The sequence below is a fragment of the Myotis myotis genome, unplaced genomic scaffold (genome assembly GCF_014108235.1).
Source record: "Myotis myotis isolate mMyoMyo1 unplaced genomic scaffold, mMyoMyo1.p scaffold_m19_p_15, whole genome shotgun sequence".
NCBI lineage: Eukaryota > Metazoa > Chordata > Mammalia > Chiroptera > Vespertilionidae > Myotis > Myotis myotis.
In genome coordinates, this window is record NW_023416319.1 from 39,345,660 (window position 1) to 39,364,453 (window position 18,794).

Below are 18,794 nucleotides of genomic sequence, written 5' to 3' on the forward strand. Positions count from 1 at the left end.
TCATTCTGATTACCTCCTCAAGTGCAGATATAGATGTAGATGTAGAAATAGATATAGACACACAAAGTTAATTTATATACACACATATATTAGATAGATACCATCAATCCATCAATTATACAACAGCTAAATTTTGTCGTTCCCCCCCCCCCCCCCCCCCTCCCGTGTACTTGAGGCTTTGGGTTTTTTGTTTGTTTGTTTGGGGGGGTTGGCTTGAGGGGGAAACTTTCACTATTTTTTTCTATATGTAAACAAAATACACCCTTATTAGGAGGTGTTTTTTTTAAAGTACAACAAAGAAAAAATATGAGAGAAAAACCTCTAATAATTCTACTACCTAGGCATAACCATTTAAATTTTTGGAATATTGTACTCCAGAATTTTAAAAAATAAAATAGGGTCTATGTCAATTATAATTAAGAAATAAATTAAAAATAAATAAATAAAATAAGGTCATATTATACTGTTTTAAAGACTTTTTAAAATTTTTATATATCATAATTATTGTTCCACGTTAAAAAAAAAATGTGTTTCCAATTTTATTCTAGTACAGTTCTTTATAAACATCCTCATAATTACATTGGAATGTTAGTTCTTTTCTTAAGGTGCCTAAATTTACACCTTAAAATTAGTCATTTTATATTTTCTATTTTAATCTTTAGTGTCCAAGGTTCTCTGCTAATGTCTCCATGTTTTTCCTATAATATGAAATTTTTCATATTTATATATCGCTTTTAAAAGTTTATATATATATATATCACATTTCAATTTTTAAATACTTTATTTTATACTAATTGTAATCTGAAGTAAATAAAAAAAATTTTCCTCATTTTTCAGTAACTGAAAAGATGAGTTAACTGAAGTATATGGAGTGATTTTTCTCAAGATCATAGAGCCAGTGAGTGAGAGAGTTGGGTGGGCTAGAAGGTTCTTTTTTCCTTAGATCAGTAATTTCTCTTTTGTGAGCAAGACCCCTGTAGGGCCATGAAGCAATTGTAAAAGGTCCACAAATCCATGTCTGGAAACAGAATAAGCATATTATTTATTAGAAAGTGTTACAAATAGTAAAACATAAATTTGTTGGAAATAAGTATTAAATTAATGGCTGTTTTTTATGTATTTTCTAAATCAATAGATTAAAAATTATATTTATCATCACTTAGGAGACCCACACATTTTTTAATGTTGGAAAGGCATCCTTGTACTTGAAAAAATTAGGAACCAGTGCTTTCAGCCTTTGGAGTTCACTGTATTTGCTCTCAAGTATTATAAAATGGCTTAGAACTCTTGAAAAAACCATGCTTTAAAAATATAGCCAGCAGTATTTTATCACAAATAAAATTTTCCCCATGATAGAAATTAGACTGCCCAGAAATATTCTTACTAGGTCTTGTTCTTTAGAGCTTTCAAAGAAAAAAAGTAGGTGATTGGAACTATAAAGATGTCAGACGTGAAGATGTGAGACATGAAAGCCAATACATGTGAACAACTCTTCATTGCCACAGTTTGCAGAAGTACCCTTGGCATTGTCAGGGTAGGAGAGCCAATCATAAATCACATTGCAGACTGGAGGCTCTTGCCTCCCACCTGAAATCCTAATTGTTTCACAACTCTGCTAAATCGGAGTCCTAAAACCAGCCTAGTGTGGATCCTCAAGGCAGAACCCTTACAAATTCTTACTTCAGAGACTAACCAGAAATGAACACTTTAAGGAATTTTCTCCTTAAGCTTTCTTTAAAACACAAAACAGTTCTGACTGTTCATAAATAGGTTCCCTGGAACTATACGTAGTCATATTCAAAGAGACAGAAAGTAGAATCGTGGTTGCCAGGATTTAGGGATAGAGGGGAATGGAAAGTTATTGTTTAGTAGGTAAAAAGTTTCAGTTTTACAAAATTAAAAAGATCTGGAGATAGAAGGTGGTGATCATTGTACAACATGAATGTACTTAATGCCACAGAGTTGTACATTTAAAAATGGTTAGCATGGTAAATTTCATTTTATGAATATGACTAGAGGCCCAGTGCACGACATTCATGCACTGGAACGGGGGTCCCTCAGCCCAGCCTGTGCCCTCTTGCTGTCCAGGACCCCTCGAAGGACATCCCCCGAGGGGTCCTTAGCACTGCCGTGGAGGTGAAAGAGGCTCCCACCACCGCTGCTGCACTCGCCAGCCGTGAGCCCAGCTTCTGGTTGAGCAGTGCTTCCCCTGTGGGAGCGCACTGACCACCAGGGGCAGCTCTTGGATTGAGTGTCTGCCCCCTGGTGGTCAGTGTGCGTCATAGTGACCGGTCATTCTGCCATTCAGTTGATTTGCATATTAGCCTTTTATTATATAGAATATCACAATTAAAAATAACTGATTTTTTTAGAGAAAAGAGTAGGTTACCTGGAGACTAGATTTTCAAAAAGGTTTTTCATTAGGACTTTTACTCACAAAATCAACGTAGAACAGAATTATACTAAGACATTTCATTTTTTTGGTATGAATTTGATTCAGAGATAGGTAAAAGATAATGTATACAAATTAACAAATACTTCTAAAAATTCCTGAATCATATCATCTTATGTATGGGGACACAATTCACAAAAACTTGAAGATAAAGAAAATATGCCAATAATAACTCAATACTCCAATTTTTTTTTTCTAGTACAGTAAGTCCTCAGTTAACATTGTCGATAGGCTCTTGGAAACTGCAACTTTAAGCAAAATGACTGATAACAAAACCAATTTTACCAATAGGCTAATTAATATAAATAACAGTTAAGTTCTTATGGCATATTTCTGTTCACCCAAACATCACCAAGCTTCTAAATAATAGAACCAAAACACCAAAATAAATGCAGGCTATACATACATTTAAGAAAGGTTAATAAAAACAAGTAAGAATAATTATTTTCCAACCCTTTTATTCCAGTTCAGGCTCACAGGTGGTCAGAGCCTCTCTCAGCAGCTCAGGGCATTGCAAGGATGCCTTTCCATCAAAGAGTGCATCACAGCCACACCCAAACTCACCCATACAACTTAGACATACCAGTTGACCTCTCGTGGACATCTTTGGGATGTGGGAGGAAACTTAAGAGTCCTGAGTGAAAACCCACACAGATATGGGGAGAACAGTGCCAACTCCACACAGATAGTGGCCCCCACTCTGGGAATTTTTCTCATTAACATTATAAGGAAACGAGGAAATGACCTTGGAGGAAATGACATGTGAGCGAAACAATGTTATTCAAGGACCTGCTGTATTGAGTTGTGTAACTCTAGCTAATTATTCTTTTTGTATGTCAGTTTCCTCATATGTAAAACATGAGTATTAAAGCAGATCTGCCGATAGGACTCATGAGAAATAGCTAATAAAAACAATAAAACTCTTTAATTACAGTGCTAATATGTAACTGCATTTAAATAGTAGTATTTAAAATATCACTGTTCTTTGTTTTTCATGCCTGCCCCAGTTCATCATCATTAGCAGCATTTATTTAGCACATCTAAATCTGCTTCATTTTATTCCACATGGTGTTTATATGTATTGAACATTTATTTATTAGACAATTCAGAATCACAGAAAGACTACAATATTCTTCACTTCCCTGGATACCTCCTCTCCAGATCGCTTAACCTTAGCAATAGTTCTGTTTACCTGAGTTTTATACCAATCTTATGCTGACATCTTTTCTCAGATGAGATGAGAATTAAGATACTTACCAATACCCTCAGTTGCCATTTTCTTGTCATAAAGCACATACCATTAGGGTGGATATACTGCGGTGATATTTGTCACCACTCTACTTATTTGGCTAAAGAAGGCTTGTTTGATACGTGGTTGTCAGATCAAATTATAATTTAAATCCTTTAGCTATGTTTAGCCCCTTGGCAGTGGATGAGTTGAGAATTTAGAATTCAGAAGCAGATGGTTCGGGAGCAGGGTAACAGATAGGAAACATGTTACCTTTATGTCATGGGTTTGAATGTGAACTTGGTTGATCACTATTAATGTTCTATACAAGATGTAAAAGATCTGATTTCAGTCTCTAATGAGCAGCACCCCATGTTACAAAAACTAGTTACTCTTGGCACTAATTAGCATTCTTGTTGTCAACGTCAGGCTGGAAGCCAAGGACTGGCTGAATCAGCCTGGAAACCTGAACTGCTGCTGTGTCTGAGTCATCAGTCTAGATGGCCCATTCAGCTTGTGGCCTTTGCTTAGTGCTTACAGCTCAGCGCAACTGTATGCACCTCACTCTGTGTGACCTCACTAAGCCAGATTTAAAGACGTTCACTTAAAATATATCTTTTTATAATAATAATGGTAATAATGATGGCTAACATTTATTGGCCATTTGCTAGGAGCCAAGTATTGTTCTAAGAATATTAACTTAATTATCTCAATAATCCTATGATGTAGGTACTATTACTTTCCCCATTTTTAAACAAAACATGTTTTTGTTGATTTTTGGAGAGAGAGGAAGGGAGGAGAAGGGAGAAAGAGATAGACATATCGATTGGCTGCCTCCTGCATGTCCGCTACTGGGGATCAAACCCACAACCCGGGCATGTTCCCTGCCCAGAAATGAAATCAGTGACTTCTTGGTGTATAGGTCGATGCTCATCAGCCGAGCCACACCCACACCAGCTGGACTTCTCCATTTTTTATAGATGAGAAAACTGAGGCACAGAGATTAAATAACTTGCCTAGGGCTTCTCAGCTAGTAAGTGGTGACTCTGGAATCAACCCTGAATATACTTACTCTCTGCCTAATTATAACATCTGTTTTTCTTTTTTCTTTACCATCTTACTATACCACTAATTATATATATTCTGTGTTTAAACCGAACAGGGCACACATCAATGTCTCAACTTTAAAATTGTTGCTGAAACCGGTTTGGCTCAGTGGATAGAGCGTCGGCCTGCGGACTGAGAGGTCCCAGGTTCGATTCCGGTCAGGGGCATGTACCTGGGTTGCAGGCATATCCCCAGTAGGAGATGTGCAGGAGGCAGCTGATCGATGATTCTCTCTCATCAATGTTTCTAACTCTCTATCTCTCTCCCTTCCTCTCTGTAAAAAATCAATAAAATATATTTTTAAAAAAATAAATAAAATAAAATTGTTCATCTTCCTGTACCTAGTTTATTTTTTTCTGAAAGAGGCCATGTATCTCTCTTAAATTTGATTTAGGTACATCATTATTTTTAACTTAAGGTACTTGAATAGCTTGATATTACAATGGCTTTTATGGCATCTATTTTTTGTTGTTTGAGATAAACATTACTTGAACCTAGAAACAGTCTCTGACTTTATCTTTCTACATTAATAAAGAAGGGAGAATCAAATGAAATCCTGCCAACCAGTCTATCCCAACACAAACAGTGAATGATCACCAAATAGTCCAGCTGCCTCTTTTTGTTAACATAGTAATTGGATTTTTTTCCACCTACTATTCATGCAAAATTAGAAAACAGATAAGTATATTTTTGAAAATCTGGGTCTCTTTTATGAGATTCTCCATGGTAGATAGGGAGGAAGTTTAAATAACCTTTAAAATAAAGTTAATAAGCAATGCAATCATTTTAATGGAGAAAATCAATTAACCTGCTTCTCACAATAATTTTCTTACAATTTAGTAAAATATTATTTGCTATAATTACCAGCTAGAAATAGAAAACAATCTATAATCATTTTTTGTGTTTCTTTTAGTTGCCTTCTATACTCAGTTACTCAAGGCATGTTGTAAGTCTCATATGGCACATATTTATTGCCCCAGTTTTGCAAATAGATAAATTTTAGGGTGTTCCCCAAAATAGCTGTCTTCAAAGTTGATCTGTAAACTTAATGTAATTCTATATAATAAAAGCCTAATATGCAAATTGTCCCCCTGGGTGGTCGTTCAACCTGGAGTTTGACTGCTCGCTATGATGTGCACTGACCACAGGGGGCGGCACAGAAAATGGTGGGCATCAGCAATGTGGTGCTGGCAACGGGCGGCAGTGGAGGCGCTGCTGGCCCTGATGGGCCATGATGAGAGCAGGACTGTAGCAGGATGGTGGAGCAGGTGAGCGGGTGGTACCAGGTCAAGGCGGGTGTGAGCGGGGGCCCGATCACCCTGCAGACTGTGACCAGTGGCGGCAGCGAGGAGCAGGGCCACCACCCAGCTCCCAGGCGCTGAGGGAGCTGGGCAGGGGTTCCAGCCCTGATTGATTGCCCCGCAGGTGGGATGGTGGAGTAGGTGAGGGTGCGGCACCAGGCCAAGGTGGGGTGCCAGGTAGGGCCATGAGGCTGGGGGCATGAGCTGGGGCTGTGAGGCTGGGGGTGCAAATGGGCCCGATCTCTGCAGGCCATCCTGAGGGACACCATCCATGCACAATTTTGTGCACCAGGCCTCTAGTAGTAACATAAATGCAATCTGGGTTTTACAGCTGATTTACATTTCCATGTAGCAAGGCCATTCTAGTACTTAATTTTCCTATGTATAAAGCAATCATAATAAAGACCAACTTAAAGGGCAAAAACAATTCTGTTGGGGTTTTTATTTTTTTTAATCCTCACCCAAGGATATGTTTTTATTGATTTGAGAGAGAGAGAGAAACCTTGATCAGTTGCCTCCCATAAGCACCCTGCCCGGCCTGGGATTGAACCCAAAACCTTTCATTATACAGAATGATGCTCCAACCAACTGAGCCACCCAGCCAGGGCAGTTGTTCTGTTTTTGTTTTTTAATTAGAGCATAATAGCCAATATATAATATAAATAACTTTGAAAAGATAAAATGCTAAGTAAATATCTACCTAAAACATAATGACTATATGGCCTCTTATGCTTAATTTCACTATGTCTAGTAATTTTCAGACAGACATGCATAGAGAGAATTGTTTATTATTTATTGTTGCTTCAGTTCCTTTACGTTGTTTCTTTGACCAGCCAGAGAGAGGGAATCATCCAGATTTCCAAGGACTTAGAAGGACTTGGAAGAGAGTCACTAAATCAACATAATCTCAGTATCACTGGCGCTCTCCTTCTTGTCACTCTACATCTTCTGAGTTTTCTTTTCTTCAAATTAATCCCTAGATACATTACTAACAAGCATGGATGCCTCTGAAAGGTGGTATGGTGTAGTAGAAAAGAGCTAGGGCTTGGAAGCATCATATAAACCTGGATATGAATCATACTCTGAGTGGCCTTATACAAATTGTTTCTCTGATCTTCAGTTTATTCCTCTATAAAAAAAAAAGAGGATAGCCCTGGCCGGGTAGCTCAGGCTGGAGCATCATATGCCAAGGTTGTGGATTCGATCTCCATATAGGAATCAGCCAGTGAATGCATACATGAGTGAAACAACAAATCAATTTCTCTCTCTCCTCTCTCTCATCAAAAGAAATTTTTTAAACATAAAACAGAGTATAATGATATAGTCTATTTTGGACAATCTCAAGGTATACTTCCTGAGACTTTTTCAGATCCCCAAATTTGCAAAAACCACAGTAGCATATAATTTTTTCCGTTTCATCCTCCATAAACTGGGATAATGACCCATACTTCCTGGGTTGTTGTATTAAACTAAATTATATGTATTACATATGAACAACAAAGCTTGGTTGGTGTGGACACTGGGCTGGGTCAGTTAGGGTCTCTTGGGTAGCTAAGTAATTCATTTTGGCTTATCTACCTTTCAAGAAGTCCAATTTGGAGTCAGTCACAAATAGTTGAAATCTTGATCTAAATAAGAGAAAATTTATATATGTCTTAAGTATAATCTTTATTTCTAGAAAAACAGGGAGCTCAGTCTGTGACTTGAGCTTGTATCCCCCAAACCAGGGCATGTGAGTGGACAGAACTGCCCCTCAGCTAGCTATGGGCAGTAGAATCTTGAAGCCAAAACTCAAGAGAAGTAGTGTGTGGAGGAAAAAAAAAAGAAAGAAAAGTATGATTTCATGGGGCAGACAGAAAGCAAGGACCTGATATAAAATAAAGGTTGTACAAAGGTGGTTATAAGAAATAGTAGTAGCCAAAGCCGGTTTGGCTCAGCGGATAGAGCGTCGGCCTGCGAACTGAAGGGTCCCAGGTTCGATTCCGGTCAAGGGCATGTACCTGGGTTGCGGGCACTTCCCCAGTGGGGGATGTGCAGGAGGCAGCTGATCGATGTTTCTCTCTCATCGATGTTTCTAACTCTCTATCTCTCTCCCTTCCTCTCTATAAAAAATCAATAAAATATATTAAAAAAAAAAAAAGAAAAAGAAATAGTAGTAAGCTAGTTCAGGAGGATACCTCTTACAGAGCATCTATGGAAGAACTCTTGGGTAAGGTGGGTGCTGTAAATGGCCCCAAGCCTATTACCAAAGCAAGGTGCCCCCATACCAATTGTCCCAGGAATTGTGGGCATCCACTGAGCCAAAGCACATACAGTTCCTTAGTCAGTGACTGGTGCACAGTGAACATCCCAATCATTTTTAGCACCTTTTCTTATTTGAATTGATTCTTACTAGTATTTCTGTGTTAAACTAATATCAAACCCATTAATTGCAATTAAATCAGTTAATGTTGTTGAGAGCTTAGGTCATTTGCTCTTTCCTGGCACACAATAAGTATTCAGTAAATATTCGTTGAATTGAGTAAATAACTTAGAACAACTCAACAATATATTATTTTTTATGGCACACCATGGACAAATAATTATTAAGTGCCTATCTTGTGCCATGCCTTGAGTTTCGAACTGTATAGCCTATAGAGAAGTTTTTTAATGACTCTGATTCTCAAGGAGGTGATCTAGTTAAATAGATGAAATATAAAATATATAAATGAAAAATTAGTTTAATTCAGCAATATAAGAAATATTGCAAAAAACTAGATCACTCATTACTAATTGCATAGTTACTGGAAGAAACTGAACAAAGGCAAGGAGAAAAAGAAGGCATGGAAATATTGGTAGAACTTTTAGATTGGAGACAAGAATTTCTGTAGAAAAACAGATTGTTTATATTTTATAGGTTCAGGAAGATCACATTTGTGATTATACCAAGGCTTTTCTTATTCTTGGTTGAAATTCGCACAATATTTCAGGCCAGTGGACTGTATAAATAGGCTTAGCTCCAGCTCAGTTTACACTGTAGTAAATGTTTGTGTTAAGCTTATCTGTGACATTACCTGTTTATTTATTCCTTTTATTGACACTGTCACCTACATTTTCAGTTAAAGCTTATTGTCTAGGTTGGCAGATGAAAGGAGAGGATATCTGAAATATTAACAGGAGACTGGTTAGAATAGGTTTTAACTAATCCATTCTCAGTTTGAAATAGAGAACAATTGCATGATAAGCAAAATGAATAAAGAGGCAAAACAAAAATGGGTTTCAAAAAAAAATAAGGAAGAAACAATAAAAAAAAAGAGGGGGATAAAAGGGGTTTCCAGGTCTTCCTACATTAAGGTATGCTGCCTTTCTTTGGTAGGAAGTTTGCTAAAGCTAAAAAACACCAAGTGAATAAATTCATAGGCAAATAAAAATGTGAACTTGGTTAAGGATATGAAATACAAATTCATTTGAAATTTCCATGGCTTATATTCTCCAACATGTTCCGCTATACTCTTCTCTCCTTGACAAGTTGCTTTCATTCAACATTTACTAATTTCATGAGAGGTTTCATGTAATAAGATGATAACTTCTCAGAAATGTGTATCAGCACTTACTATTTCAATTTTTATTCATCTTCATGGTGAAAATAGCCCTACACTTAGTCATATGCTATTTTTCTGTTCTCTTGCTGGTTTCTGTTAAATAAACAACAAGTCCCTAAGATCAAATTAATAGCTTTAATAACCCTTTGCTCATCCATACATATGAAAACAATGGCAAGTTTCCTCCTTTGGATAATTTTTTAGTTTTTGAACTAACCTGCATCTTTATTCTTTACGAGAAGGCAGTAGGGGACAATGAAAAGAGAATCTGTTTTAAACTAAAAGGCCTAGGTTTGAATTCACCAGCTCACTGTGCAGCTCACTGGTTGAGTGACTTTGAGAAAGCTAAACTTCTTTAAGCCTCAGTGTCCTCCTTGTCATATGCAGCTAACAATACCTTGCAGAGTTGCTATGAATAGTAAATAAGAGATCACTGAGGAGGCTGCTCCGAGCTTAGAGTATACTCGGAGGAAATGTTAATTCCCATTTCCCTTCCTTCGCTTTATTCATGTTAGTGTGGTTATTTGGGTCATGCTTAAGAACAGTGAACTTTGTTTTCAGCTTTCTGAAATGTCGGTGCTGCCCAAAAATAGAATCTGAGTGGAATCACCCAGAGGCTGGCATACTGGTATTTAAGATATTTAGTGCTAAGGTTATGAAGAGAGAGTATGCCAACTGTTACTTTTCTACCCCTAACTTGCAAAAATTGTACTGACCCCTGTTGATGTGCTGAGTAATAACACCAAAGCATTTACATTTATTTTCGAAACAACACAGCTCCTAAACTGTCTCTGCATAATGACAATCATAGAAAGAAACAAAAACTAGGCCTGTCAAAGCATTCCGACTGCCCTCCAATGCCCTACCCTTCAGCATTCATGCCTAATGCATATCAATTCATGTCCTCAGCTAAAATATTGCAGCTAGAGTGTATCGGAAAGCATTGGTGTTTTCCCTCTCTATTTGCTCTTCTATTTGTTTGTTTAGTTGTACTAAAGAATTTCAAGGTTGGTTTTCAGTCAGAAAAATTATAAACTTGTAATTCTCCATAGCATTCCTTTAAAATACTTACTAAAAGAGAGAGTATGTTTACGTTCATTTTTGCCCTTCCTTTTTCCCCCCACAAAAACCTTAAAAATGTGAACATTTAAATATTTGTAGTGGTTTAAGAGCATAGGTTTAGAGTTAGCCTTGGATTTAATCCTGGCTCAGTTGCTTGGTTGTTGTGTGACCTTGGGCAAATTTTTAACTTCTTTCTAAGCCCCAGATTCTCATTTGTAAAATTAGAATTATAACATTACCTACTTCATAGATTGTGGAAGGAATGCATAAAATAAAGCACAATGTCTCTAAAGAGCTTAATATAGTGCCTGGTACATAGCTAAGGAATGTTACCTCATTTCTACCTACATGATATATTCATGTGTGTTAATAAAATCATTTATTAATGTGGTAAAAAGTGTGAATCAATTGTACACCTTCAGGACTACACACTTAATACTAATTGTTCTGGATTTCTTCAGTGACATAATCGTAATCACAGGGTGCTCTTTTAAAAAAATTCTGGGAACAAATTTTCTTTTTGAAAATAATACTTTTCTACAAATTGTAAACTTTGGTATGTGTTACATATCAAAACCACAAGTAACAGAAACCTTATTGGGTTTTCATAGAAACCACATAGTAAAGTTTTTATCTCATTAATATTATAATAATTGGTTGTTTTCCATAGGTAATTTGATAAATATGTTTACCATAATCTAAGTTTTGTATATAAAAAAAGGTGTATACACATTTGCAACCTATATGTGGATATTTTGTGCACTCTTTATGCTTTTTTTTAAAAAATGTTATTCTTATTACCCTTCTCATCTAGTCTAAAGAGAGATCCAGAAAGTCTGTTTCCTTAGTCATTATCCACCCCCACCATCCCTTCAGGCTAAGAACATCGTGCAGACTCGAGTTATTAAAGTTGATCTGAAAGAGCAATCTGTTCTAAATGACTGTCCCTGGATCTGCCTGTAAATACCCTTCGTTACTCTGTCGGGGCAGTATCACATTTCTCTATGCTACTTTTGTGGCTGACACAAGTTAGGCCGTGAGAGTTAGACTTTGGATGATCCTCGTTGAGTGATGTAGGAATGGTGCTTCTTCTGAGACAGGTAACCCAACATTTATTTTTCAGTATAATGTTTGAAAATAGGTATTCTGTTTATAGTTGTTGTTTTTTTAATCCTCACCCAAGGATATGTTTATGGATCTTTTGGCAGGGGGGTGGGGGGCATTGAAAGAGAGAGAGAGAGAAGAAGAGAGAGAAACATCAATGTGAGAGGGAAACATCGATTGATTGCCTCTGGTACGCACTCCAGCTGGGACCGAAACCACAGCCTAGGTATGTGCCCTGACTGGGAATCAAACCTGAGATCTTTCGGTGTACGGGACAATACTCCCACCAACTGAGCCACACTGGTCAGGGCTGTTTATAGTTTTTAAAAATGTTTTTATTTTTTTAAAGTAAGTAGGTTTTGAACTCATGTTTTAAAAATTTTTTTAGTTTTAGTTTTAGACAAGCATTTTCAATACCATTTAGATAAAAAATAATATTTTTAAGGATTTAATTGTATTTTTCAATTACATTGTACCATGGAGTTTGCATAAGACCCTTTATAACCTACCATACATACATCTTTTCGGATAGTAAAAAACTAGTCTCTGGTATGACTATTTTTATCATTAACAAAAGTTAAAAATATATATATATACATGCTTCTGTTCTTTGAAATAAGACATAGAGGTTTTGTTTTTTATTTATCTGATATTGGAGAGGGGTACCTCAATATAAATCTACAAAGTTTTTTTAATCCTCACCTGAGGATATGTTTTTTATTGATTTTTAACATTTTAAAAAATTGATTTTAGAGGAGAGGAAGGGGAGAGAGAGAAAGAGCAATATTAATGTGAGAAAGAAACATCCATTGGCTGGCTGCCTCCCATTCGAGCTCCAAATAGGATTGAACACAAAACCTAGGTATGTGCCCTGACCTGGAATCAAACCTGCAATCTTTTGGTGTACTGGACGATGCTCCAATCAACTGAGCTATCGGCCAGTTTGTAAACCTACAAACTTTAAACAAAACATATTGAACTTTGGTGTATGTGAGCAATTTCTTTTAAAGAATTATAACCCATTGCAATATGGAAAGAGAGCAAATACAAAATTTTTTTATGAATCCACTAGCACAGAAATTCTCGCATGCTTTATCCTCTAGGTAGACTTCCTCTGTCAGAGGTCTTCCAGATTCCTTGACATTCTGTGGATCATCCCAATGTGAATGAATTGTTTCTGTAGCTGAGTGACTGTATTAAGAAAACAGCTGAAGGCAAGCACAGGATCATGTTCAAACCATAATAAACGCATGTGTTGGATGGGCTACTTAACTTTATGGGGAAGGCTTAAGACATGTAACCTTTTGCTTGTTTGTCACTTATAAAATTTGTTTTTATCTATGTTAGATTGTTCTTAAGTTTTAAAAATTATTCTTTGTGCTAATGAGCTCTGGTAAAACCTGAACTAGTAAGTTTCTGGTATAATGTTTATACGGTTAGTACTGAGGATACACAGGATAGTGACTGCATTATCTGGGAGCAGAAACTAATTTTTAAAATATAGAATCTACAATATGAGTTTGATGTAAGCAAGGTATCCACAGTTTCTGAGTATTATTTGTTAAAAATATTTATATCCACCTTTTTTTCAAAGAGCTCAAAAACTTTGTACACTATCTACATCTGAAATGTTATAACTATGAAAAGAGAAATATTATTCCTATTCAGAAATTCTTTGGCTCTTTCTTCTGTAACTTTTATGCATTTTACGTCTTTTTAAGTTGTTCCTATTGATTCCTAATCCCACTGCCCAACCAACTCTATTGTTTATTTCAGTATGGGTCTCCTCAAAATTCTGTATCTGGTTGAAAGGTAGAGTACCAGGCTTATCATGGCAGAGTTTGCAGGGAAGTAGAAATGTGTCTACGTACGGTTTTTGTAAGCATTTTCCTTTGGAAAATCAACTTGTAGCAGATTTATTTGCTACCTGAAATAGAGGTTCCAGGCCAGCCAGTGTGGCTTAGTGATTGAGCATTGACCTATGAACCAGGAGGTCATGGTTCGATTCCGGTCAGAGCACATGCCCGGGTTTCGGGCTCAATCCCCAATAGGGGGCATGCAGGAGGTAGCCAATCAATGATTATCTCTCATCATTGATGTTTCTCTCTCTCCCTCTCCCTTCCTCTCTGAAATCAATAAAAATATATTTTAAAAAAGAAGGGAGGGAGGGAGGGAGGGAGGGAGGGAGGGAGGGAGGGAGGAAGGAAGGAAGGAAGGAAGGAAGGAAGGAAGGAAGGAAGGAAGGAAGGAAGGAAGGAAGGAAGGGTCCACTTTCCAATGTTCCTACCCAAGACCTGGTAGCGTTTATCTTGATTATGCCTCAAGTTCTGAGTGGGATAGTGGGAGAAGATCCTCTCTTTAAATAAAAAAAGAAATTTGGAACATCTACATAAATTGAAAATACAGAAACACAATTAAGTAGTCTTGAGGTTAGGATTAGCACAGGATTAGTTAAGAGAGCATATGAACATGTACAGTGAAGATCTGGATTACTGTGATAATGAAAATGCCTATCCATATAATTCAGCTCTTCTTGTTTTGTTTTTAACCCAGATTACTTAAGTTTTCCTGAATTTTTTTCATTTTGCTTGTATAAATAAAAAGCTCCATAACAAAAGGTGTAGTGAAAACTCTGATGTGATCACAATAAACAAATAAATTTTGTAGCTATTCAATATCCTATAGGGAGTTTCAGGATGACTGAAAAGAATAAAAATTCTCTTAGTAATTTCTATGAGGTCAGGAATTTTGATATATTTTTTGCACTGCTTTATATCTACTACCTGGTACATGGTAGGCATTAGGTAAATATTTGTTGAATGAATTAATTAATGAAAAGCATGCTACAAGCAGTTGTGTGATTTAAGAAAGCTAGATTTAAACCAATTATTTCATGCTACCCAAATCTAAGAGTGATCCTTTAAAAAACAAAACAAAAAAACAACCAATGGCATTTTTCTGAATTTTCAAAACCCAGGCTTCTACCAAGATTGATGATGATGTTATTACACTCTTAATCTGTACTAATCCATAGGATTAACTTTTTCTTTCCAAATTCATATTTTGAAAATGTACTAAATTAATATCAAAGAACCTGTACTTTGACAAAGTAGGTTTTTGAGCAAATGTTGGTTTGATTAAGGATTCTTTTTTAAGGATTGGGAATGCTTATGAAAGAAGACGTCTGGCATAGAATAATATATGAAAAAGTTATTCCAGATACTACACATGAATAGGAGTTGTAAAATATTATATTAAATAGTAATTTTGACTTTTAAATAGTACATGATTATTTTCTTTCTGAAAAGTAAGTTCAAACTAATTTGTTACGGGGTTTATTCTAAGCCTGTTGTTTTTTTCTTCTCCATCTTTTCTGTGATCTCTGCTTAACAATTGTTAATGTTAGTTAAAACTTGTTAAGGTAAGCTTTTGGACAAACCATTCAAAAACTCGGCAGCTTCATATTGTTTCATTCATTTTCATAGCCAAATTTCCTAAAATGTATCAGTGATTAAATGAGAGTCAATTTCCCATTAATTAAAAAAATAAAAATATTGATATATTTAAAAATAATGCCATTTTCTTTGACAGATGGAATGTGGTATGATAAACTTAGTATTAATTTCAAACAAAAATCAATAAACATTGGGCCTCTAGCTATAAGAGAAATTCTATAGGTAGAAAAATTGATTGACCCCCCCCACCACCCATAGGTGCTGTCCCACTGTGGAATCCCTTTGCTCAGTTTTCTCCTATCCAATCAGGTGGAATGTTTGACAGGCACATGGTTTATACAGCTCAAAATAACTTGGGACCTGTGAGCTGACAAATGCTCTGGCTCCGGTGGTGACAGGTTGTCCAGCTTCTTACAGCCATCTTCACTGAAACTAAGGTTAACTCCTCACTCTCTATGGACGGCTACTTTCTATTTCCAAGAGCGTGAAGAATTTTCTTTTTCTCCTGTGCATTCATCTAAACGTTCTCCTTGGATAACAATCATCACAGTGGAGTGCCTGGGTTGGACATCCTCATCTGGGTCAACTAAAAAAAGAAAGGTAATATTCAGATTTAAGTTCTCAAGTGTGTTTTGATAACAGGGCACTGATAATGGGAAAGGGGATATTTCCGAGGCCTAAATACTGTTATTCAGAGTAAAACCTAGGCTAGCTTTATAATTATGTATGATGGGACACAATATCACGTGCAAAATAAAGTTCTCTACATGTAAAGATTTTGGAGGGGATTGATGAAATTCCCAGGGATCAGAGCCTACTTGGGTACGAAGGAAAAATATCTCAACTGAGGAAGTCACGACATGCTGCATATATCATTGGAATTTTCCACACATTTACTTATTACAGTAATGGTGTTTGTATATAGAGAATATACATGCAATGCCTATTTCCTTTTTATAGGAAATAAAATATAAAATAATATTATCCATAGTGAAAGACTTTTATTTTATATTTTTTTATCATGTAAGAGGATATGCTTGCTATATTTAGAGTCGGGAGATCTGCTGCCTGGATTAATGTACACAACAGCTGCAGAAAGTTTTGCTCAAAGGACATTGCTCTTTCTTTCTCCTTTCTCTCTCTCTCTCTCTCTCTCTCTCTCTCTCTCTCTCTCTCTCTCTCTCTCTCTCTTCAGCTGCATCAGAAAGACACTTGACAGTTAGTGGCAAATGTTTGGCCCGGTACATTGCACTATTAGCAGTAATTAAATGCACATCTTGCATTATATTTTAAAAACTGTATAAGCACAGAAAAGGAGAACATGGGTTAATCTGTATTCGTATTCCCCCAAAGTGAACTTTATAGTAACAATGCTAAGAAATTTTGTTACTGTATCAACGTATTTTTACTCATACTTATTAAAAATGCTAGCATTAGTTTGAAAGAATAAAACAGCTATTCTGTTTTCTTTCTCTAAAAATTACTATGATTCAATTATTTTCTCACAGTGGTAATGATTAAATGAATTCTGCAGGCTCTAACATAAAAAGTTGTCATACGTTTTTAGTCTCTCCTTAATAATAACTCTTAGGTTCACAGAAAAACCATAATCCTTTTCTAGGAAATTGAGAATGTATTTACTTATAACTATAAAAAATTTTAGAACAAAAATTAAAATATGCTGTCTGACACATGATTTAACAACAAGCAAAATATTTAAAATCAAGGGCATCCCAAGAAATCTGAAATATATGGGTACTCTACTTACTTTGTTAAGAGACAAAATTATAATCATTACAGAATCTTATAATAATGGACTATGAAACAAACAGCTGGACATTATCCAAATTCTGGAAGTTTGTCCTAATTCCCACTTATAGAATATGGCTAATGCTATTGAAACTCATAACAATGTGTTAAAACCCCAGTGTTCCACTTATCAATTTTGAATATAGACTCTGTTACATGTTTCTATTACAATGTGTTTCCTGGAATAGACTCAGAACTGCAATTCATAAACAAAAGAAACTGAATGAGTTTTTATGGAAGACAGGGTTTTGGAATTCATAGAGATCTTTCAGATTTACGTTTGAAGGTATCGGACAGCAGGTAAATCAGGTTTAATTGTGAAAGGTCTTTAATGAACTAAGGTTAGTATATGAAAGGTGACAAATTTTTAAATTTAAAATTTTCAACAGTTAATTCCTATACGTAATAGGAGTAATAAACTCAGCTCACTAACCTGAAAGTATAAGACAAATAATACTGCTAATCCCAGAATAATTAGTTTCCTTCATTGACATTGAGATGTGACAAAGGCATTGCTTGTTTCATGGTGTTATTGCCAAGACAAAAAAGTGAAAAGGTTTTAACGAATTCTCTCTCTTAAGAGATAAAGAAGAACCAAGCACCAAGGAGGTACTTTCTTAAATTTTTATGGTGCTTCATAGTTGACAAGGAGCTTTAACAACTACTAGAACATTGCATTTTTGCCTAAGAAAACAATCCCAGTAAAGAGGGAATGGTCTGTTTAGAAATTTGAGAGCATATTTTCAGTAGATACATTTTTGATGGGCACAAAAGTTGGCATGACTATACCTGCAGTCACTAAAGAGTCCTTAGAGCTCATGTATATCAGAGTCACCTTGACAAGCTACACATTCCTCTGCTTGGAATCACAATACACTCCACACTGTGGGAGGAGCCCACAGAGCCTTCCCACCAAGTTCTTGAACTAGAACTAGATCCTGAGATCTGGAGCCTATTTGGGACACTTGCTCCTCTCCCAATCTAGCACATGTATTATGTCAAGGGGGCGGGGGTGGGGGGGACATTTCTTTTTTTTCAAACCCTTAATATCACTCTCACACACACACACACACACACACACACACACACACACACACACAAAATGACAAAAATATTAAGAGACCGAGAGGACAAAAATGTTAATTTTTTTCTTATTTAAAATGAATCTTTGTGTTCATGGGGATTGAATAGTTTCCTCATTTGGGATTTCCTGTATATTAACTTAAGTCCATCATGAATAGTGAGATCCTGAGAGCGGTGTAAAACCTCCCATGCCTATCATTTTTGTGACTACCACCAAACCCTTTTTGGGTCCTAGATTCCTGAAGTCTTCTTGCTTGCCTTCCATTAGCCTTTCTATGGGTCGTAGAATTTACTTTTACTGATTTCTTTGCTATCTTTCAGATTAAATACTAACTTTGGGCTCTAGGCTGCAGTATCCTTTACACTAGTGGTTCTCTATGTGATTATCTTCTTCTGTATATGAAAACATACTGGTATGTTTCATAGTAACCCACCTTCCCTCCTCTCATTCAAACGAAATCTTTACTTTCTTGCCAACTTCCTATATTTACCAATTTGATTAAAACAGTATAAGAGAATGGCCTGCACACCTTTGGCCTATTATCTAAAAACCTTTTCACATTTAAAATGCCTGCCCTTGAGGTATTCCTTTAATTAAACAGATTCCTACTA

At 36.1% G+C, this 18,794-nt stretch overlaps 1 protein-coding gene across 2 annotated transcripts in view; it reads left to right on the top strand.

Moving 5' to 3' along the window:
* The first annotated feature begins 11,764 nt into the window (after positions 1-11,764).
* MYPN (myopalladin) overlaps positions 11,765-18,794 on the top strand; it is an 89,628-nt gene continuing 82,598 nt past the window's right edge. The window contains exon 1 of one of the 2 annotated variants that reach the window (XM_036336891.1): positions 11,765-11,831. The gene's annotated coding sequence lies outside the window, so the exon portion shown is untranslated. Of the gene's footprint in view, positions 11,832-15,611; positions 15,891-18,794 lie in introns of those variants that run through there. The other variant, XM_036336890.1, reaches the window with a different exon arrangement.